Genomic DNA, 6,814 nt, shown 5'->3' on the forward strand with positions numbered 1-6,814 from the left:
CTCGTTTCAGCACCACGGCGCTCGGACAGCGACTGCCGTCGATGGGCGTTTGCGGAGCCGATGTGCCGACGGGGCTGATCCGGGAGAAAGACTCCCCTCCCGCCGCGGAGGGCCGTCCTTCGGAGTCCCAACCCTCTTCAAGTTGGTCTAACCTCGACTCTCCACGCGTGACAAGTTGACTCCGCCCCCTGAGCCCTCCCTTCTGGCTTCCCAGCCCCACCTTCCTTTTTACTTTTATTATTATTATTTTATTTTAAAAAGGAAAGAAAATGGACGTGCGGAAGAGACAAGTCTGTCACTCAAACAGCTGATGGCAGCGTCTGAACCCATCCGATGGGAGGAGAGTTGGGAGTAAGGACCCCGGTACGTTTACCAGCTTTGCTCAGCCTGGCACCGGATGGGCCGGATGGCAAATCCTATCATTCCCTTGGCTCAGAGTTAGGGGAATTGTGTCCAACACATCCGGAGGACCTCCAAGCGAAGAAGACTGTTGTCTGCACGCAAATACAGATGTGATGGACAGTAAAGTGGGAAGACTTTTTCTGGAAAACTAGGTCAAAAAGATGAATTTGTACCTCTTTGGACTGGCATGCTTTTCCTTTCTTTTGTGCTCTGCCTATTAAAGAACCTTTATATTTATCTTCTAGACTCGAGTTACTAAATTTCTACCCCCCCCCCCATAAAGAGTTTTCTAGCCTCTTAAAGACTGGTTTAATGAGGTATAAGCATCCATTTTATAGCTGTCTTGGAACTGCATGTTTACTCAATCCAAATTTCTGGATCTGCCTGAGCACAAGCCTATAAACTAATCTCACAGTTGCGTTTGCACAACTTCGTTAGGCAAAGTCTAGTGGATCGTTTTGAGATTCGCAGCTGATGCAAACACACCCACCCATCAAAACCGAGTCTCACTGGATCTAGTTCTTTATTTACCCTCCCGCTTTTCACTCCCAAAAGTGACTTGTAGAGCAATTAAAATCAAACACCATAGCATTAGCAAGTTTGTGATTGCAAGGCTATTTTAGACCTTGGTAATAATGGCTGGAACATTAGAGTTTTTAAGTTCTGGCATATGGGAAGGGAGGGAGGGAGGAATAGAGGGAGGGAGGGAAGAAAAGAAGAAAGGAATAGAGGGAGGGAGGGAGGGAAGGACAGAATGAAGGAAGGAGGAAGGGAAGGAAGGGAAGGGAGGGAGGGAAGAAAGGAAGAAAGGAATAGAGGGAGGGAGGGAGGGAGGGAGGGAAGGAGGGAGGGAGGAAGGAAGGAAAGGAAAAGAAGAGAAACAACAAGGAGCAGGGAGAGAGGAGAAAGGAAGAAGAAAAGGGAAAGAGGAAGGAGGGAAACGGATTCCCTAGAAATTGCAATGGGGAGGATGGGAAAATTTAAAAGAGAATGAAAGAGCATAGGAAGAACTCAGCTGCAAAGCTTCTGGTTTGAATGGATAATGCCCATTAGGAGCAGCTAAGCTCCTAAAGCAAGAATATAATGCACTATAATAGATATGGCTAGTACAAATGAACAAATGGATTTAAAAAACCATCCTCCTATTTTTGCATATAAATAACCTGAGTGCTGCTTTTTTTTGTACAGAAGTTAATGGGAACTGTTTCTGCTAGCCACCTAATTGAGACACAGCAAGTGTGCTTTAAACTCTAGTGGGACTCGTTGGTTACGTTCACACAATGCATTAGGTTCAGTTGAAACAAAGTTGAGTAATTTGTGGTGGAGTCCACTGGGGGAATCTAGCCATCATTTTGGCATAGCTTGCCAACTGGAGCACATTTACTAAAAATGGGGCCAAGCTATTTGTGGGACTGCCTGTCTCCCCATCATTTTGGCTTGCCCCTCCGGATCAAGTAGGGAGGACACGCTCCAGGTCTCTTCCATCAAACAATGCCATCTTGTTGGAATCCGATATCCTGGCTCCTTTGTACAAGTGACTGTCCAGTCTCTTCTTAAAAGCCTCCAGTGATGAAGCATCCACAACTTCTGGAGGCAAGTTGATCAACCCACTGGTTGATTGTTCTCACTATCAGGAAATTTCTCCTTATTTCTAGCTCGGTTCTCTCCCTGATTAGTTTCCATCCATTGCTTTTTGTCCTGACTTCAGCTGCTTTGGTGCCTGGTGGACATTGTCTTTCCTACCTTTCGTCCTTCTAGCTTCCTTCCAGTCAATATTTTTTGATAACAGCGATGGGGAGGAATCTGTTTCTACCTGTTTTGTTTTTTTTCCAAGACCGCAAAACCCCAAAGAGATCAAAATCTATAGAACCGAAGCACAACCTAGCACACAAAACAATTGTGGTTTTGCACCTGTAACAACAGGAAACTGCTTCTCGGATCAACAGGACGAATCTGTGTGCTTCAGAAATGGGGATCCCTTTCAAACAGGATGTCTTTTTGCTGAATCGGCCTGATTTTCCTCCAGATAAAGACTTCTCATGAATTTTAGCACTATTCAGCACTACTATATCTTCACTTTTCTCACACTCCATCATGTACCCTCCTGGTCCTCAAATTTAGTGTGCTTCAGAAGGCCAGAACTGGGGGCTTTATTTCGCCAGAGGGGTCTGTAGAGATTAATTTAAAAAAAAATACAAGATGGAGGTTCCAATTGTTTGATTGCAACACGTGTATATATAGTAAACAAAGATGAGGCTTTGCATACACAAGTTGTGGCTGGCAACTGGCTTTGTTGTCTCTTCTAAGGACATCCCTGGCCCTTGGTAACATACCCCACAATCATTGTTTACCTTTTGTCACCTTATTACAATTTTGCTTCCTTCTCCAAAATAGGAAGATAGGCTTCATGCTTGCACTAAGCCAGAAATTGTGCCTGTTTGGCTGCTGGACTGAACCAAACCTGGTTTAATCCAATATCTGAATTTCTCCAGTCTGTGTGCTTTTGCCATGATTGGATTCAATTTGGTTTAGATTATTATTTTTGAGTGATAGGTTTGATTGATTAAGGGATAATAAGCACTGCCTTTTAGCTTGGTCTTTGACTTACACAAAACTAGTTAGGATTCCAGAACTAAGTCCCTGGATTGATGTATCTCATCCTGTTTCCCTGGTGTGGCATCCTCTCCTATATGTTTGTGGAGTTTCTCAATCATCCAGGTTATGGCTGTCCCAAAGGTGGTTTTTGGAAAAAAAACAACTGGACTTTCTTGGGGGTTTTTTTCTTTGAAATCTTTGTGCTTCTCATCCAAGAAGCTTGGGTGAAGACACTTCTTGAATGAGAAGCGTTTTCACGCTTCAGAGAAAAAAAACAAGAAAGTCCAGTTGCCTTTTGGAAAAAAAGCCCTTTTGGGACATCCTCTTCTACTTACACAGTTGGAAGGGACCTTGGAGGTCTTCTAGTCCAGCCCCCTGCCCTGCCCTATATACCATTCAAGACCTCCAGTGTTGGAGCATCCACCACTTCCAGAGGCAAATCTTCCCACTGATTAATTAATTTCAATCCACGAATTGAAAATCCACTGGTTTTTCTAATCACTTGATTAATTAACCCAATTCACCTTTTGACACCCACCCCCCATTTCTGCTTAGAGAAGGTTCCTTCTCAATCAGCTGCCCTGATCCCTGGCTGATCCCACACAGGGGGCCTTTTAGCCCTTCCCGAAGAAGGAATCTGTTAATCGGAGCGGCTAATTATGCTCGGAGAGTGCTCTTCTGCTCTCAGTGGCTACTTGCCATGCGCCTGGCTTGCCTCTCTGTGAACACTCAGCCCTAGGGGATCATTCCGAGCGCACTGGACAAGCTGTCAGGGGGTTGAATCAGCAGCGGAAAGAGTCAAACATAAATCCCTCTAAGCAGGCATGGATGAAATCCCCGCCGCCTCTTGTCATAAGCTTAGGAATGTGCACGCTTCATCCCCCAACACATGGAGCAGAGAGGAGAAATGCAGGTCCCTTCCGTGACACAAACACGCATGGACAGACCCACAACGCTGCCGAATGAGACTTGGTAATCAGCACATGGACGAGACATGTGCTTTCCGTTGCCCCTGGCCGGGAACAACTCAGAAACAGGCCTCTGCGTGTAAACAAACTCACCAAGGCTTCTGTGTACGTTTCCTCCTCCCCCTTCAGAGGGTTGTTCGGGATTTACATTCCTAGAAATTTAGGAAAAGCAGGTGAAAAAAGGAAGGTTGACAGCTTTGTCCATCGCTGGGTCACCAAGGAGCAGCAGAAGGACGTAGCCTTAGAGCCACGCAGCTCAAATCTGGACAGATTGCACCCAGTTGAGTAAAAGCGGTTTACTTGACTAGGATGGCATCCAAGGGGGCACTTGAGATGGGCGTGAGTGGCAGCTTTTCAGGGGCCCAGAAGAAAACTTTCCATTGCTTCCCCCCCACCCTATCACCTCCAGTTGTCAAGCCGAGGAGGTGTCTGTGCCAATAAAGGAGAATATTCGTAGCTCAGGGTTGAAATGAGGGATCCCTGGTGTTCTCTCAGCTTGGTTGTTTTCTTGCTGACATTTCATTATCCAAACTAGCTAACATCATCAGTGCTAGAAGGGGGTGGTGTTTGTGGAGAGGAGGAGGAGGAGGAGGAGGAGGAGGAGGAGGAGGACTGTGGGGTCCTTGGTGGTCTCTGAGCTTGGCGGGTTTTTTGCAGATGTTTCATGACCAAATTAGGTAACATCATCAGTGCTAGAAGAAGTGTGAATGAACGCAAACTCCACTCCCTTCTAGCACTGATGATGTTTCCTAGTCTGGATAATGAAACATCTGCAAGAAAATCAAGCTCAGACAGCAACAAGGACCACACAGTCCTCCTCCTCTTCCTCTCCACAAACCCCTCTCACTTCTAGCACTGATGATCTCACCTAGTTGGGTAATGAAACATCTGCAAGAAAACCACCAAGCTCAGAGAACATTAAGGACCCCACAATTCTCCTCTTCCTCCTCCTCCTCCTCCTCCTCCACCTCCTCCCTCTCCTCCTCCTCCCTTTTCCTTCACTCCACAAACCCCACCTCCCTTCTAGCACTGTTGATGTTACCTAGTTGGGTAATGAAACATCTGCAAGAAAACCACCCAGCTCAGAGACCACCAAGGACCCCACAGCTCCTCCTCCTAAGCAGGCAGCCCCATCACTACACAAACAGTGATGCAGCAGACCAGTCAGGCTGAGCAACAGGGGTTGATTTCCCAGCGGAGGTCAATGTCCTGGCTCAGCTAAATCTGTTCCGGGACCTCAATTTCCCCTCACCCTTCACTGAGGATTAAATTCCCATTTCCTCTTTGACACACAATCCTCCTGACTTTGTCAGTCCCGGGAGAATTAATATAGCTTTTGCCACCCAGGCAGGCACCAAGAACGCAGCGCTGGTTATTTTTATAGAGTTTTTGTGATCTCAGCCCAAGGCTTGGGCGCAACCTGCCTGTGTCTTATTTTAGATCATCCCTGCTGACAAAGGTGTTTCCTGTTTGCATTTAAATCCTTACCTTCCACCAGAGATCTTAAAACCAAGTGGTTGTTTTCCCCTCCACTGTCCTGTCCCCTGCCCTGAAGCTCTTCTTGTTAAAGCGCCATACCTATTTGAGCCTCTTTTTCATTCTGGAATGAAAAACTTCGTTGTCATGGTGAAAGTGCTGGACAGGAGACTGGGAGACAGTGAGTTCTAGTTCCACCTTAAGTATGAAAGCTGGCTGGGTGACTCCGGCCTAATCACCAGGAAACGGTGAGTTCTAGTCCTTCCTTATGCATGGATACCAGCTAGGTGACTTTGGGCCAATCACCAGGAGACGGCGAGTTCTAGTTCCATATGAAAGCTGGCTAGGAGACTTTGGGCCAATCACCAGGAGACTATGAGTTCTAGTCCCGCCTTACACATGGATACCAGGTAGGTGACTTTGGGCCAATCACGAGGAGACGGCAAATTCTAGTTCTACCTTAGGTATGACAGCTGGCTAGGAGACTTTGGGCCAATCACCAGGAGACAGGGAATTTTAGTCCCTCCTTACACATGGATACCAGCTAGGTGACTTTGGGCCAATCACCAGGAAACTATGAGTTCTAGTCCTGCCTTACACATGGATACCAGCTAGATGACTGGGCCAATCACCAGGAGACTATGAGTTCTAGTCCCACCTTACACATGGATACCAGCTAGGTGACTTAGGGCCAATCACCAGGAGACTATGAGTTCTAGTCCCTCCTTACACATGGATACCAGCTAGGTGACTTTGGGCCAATCATCAGGAAACTATGAGTTCTAGTCCTGCCTTACACATGGATACCAGCTAGGTGACTGGGCCAATCACCAGGAGACTATGAGTTCTAGTCTCCTAGGTATGAAAGCCACCTTGATGACTTTGAGCCAGTCTCTCTCTCTCTCTCTCTCTCTCTCTCTCTCTCTCTCTCTCTCTCTCTCTCTCTCTCTCTCTCTCTCTCTCTCTGTCTGTCTCAGCCCAACCCACCTCACAGGATTGTGGTGGTGGTGGGCAGAAGAGTTGTACAAGTCAAGGAGATTTATTTTATTTTGCTTTGCTTTCCTGCAACCTGGGCACATTTGATATATTCATTGGTTAATTCCCCCCCTCCCTGCTGTGTCTGCTGTGACATCGTTGCTTCCTCTCTCTGAGGTCATAAACTGAGACAGGGACGACACACACACACAGCCCAAGGGCAGGTGAAAGAGAAAGGAGAAAAGAGAGAGATTTAAAAGAAAAGAAAAAACAGGAGGGAGCCTTTGTGTAAAGGGAACGGATGTTGGGGAAGACATGGATCTGATTGCTCTAAATACAGCCTTGCATTTTGGCTGAAGAGGCATCCAGGATTTTGAAGGAGGCTGGGGGGGGGGGGG

Source organism: Protobothrops mucrosquamatus, unplaced genomic scaffold, assembly GCF_001527695.2.
Source record: "Protobothrops mucrosquamatus isolate PMUCROS unplaced genomic scaffold, P.Mucros_1.0 scaffold1601, whole genome shotgun sequence".
Classification (NCBI taxonomy): domain Eukaryota; kingdom Metazoa; phylum Chordata; class Lepidosauria; order Squamata; family Viperidae; genus Protobothrops; species Protobothrops mucrosquamatus.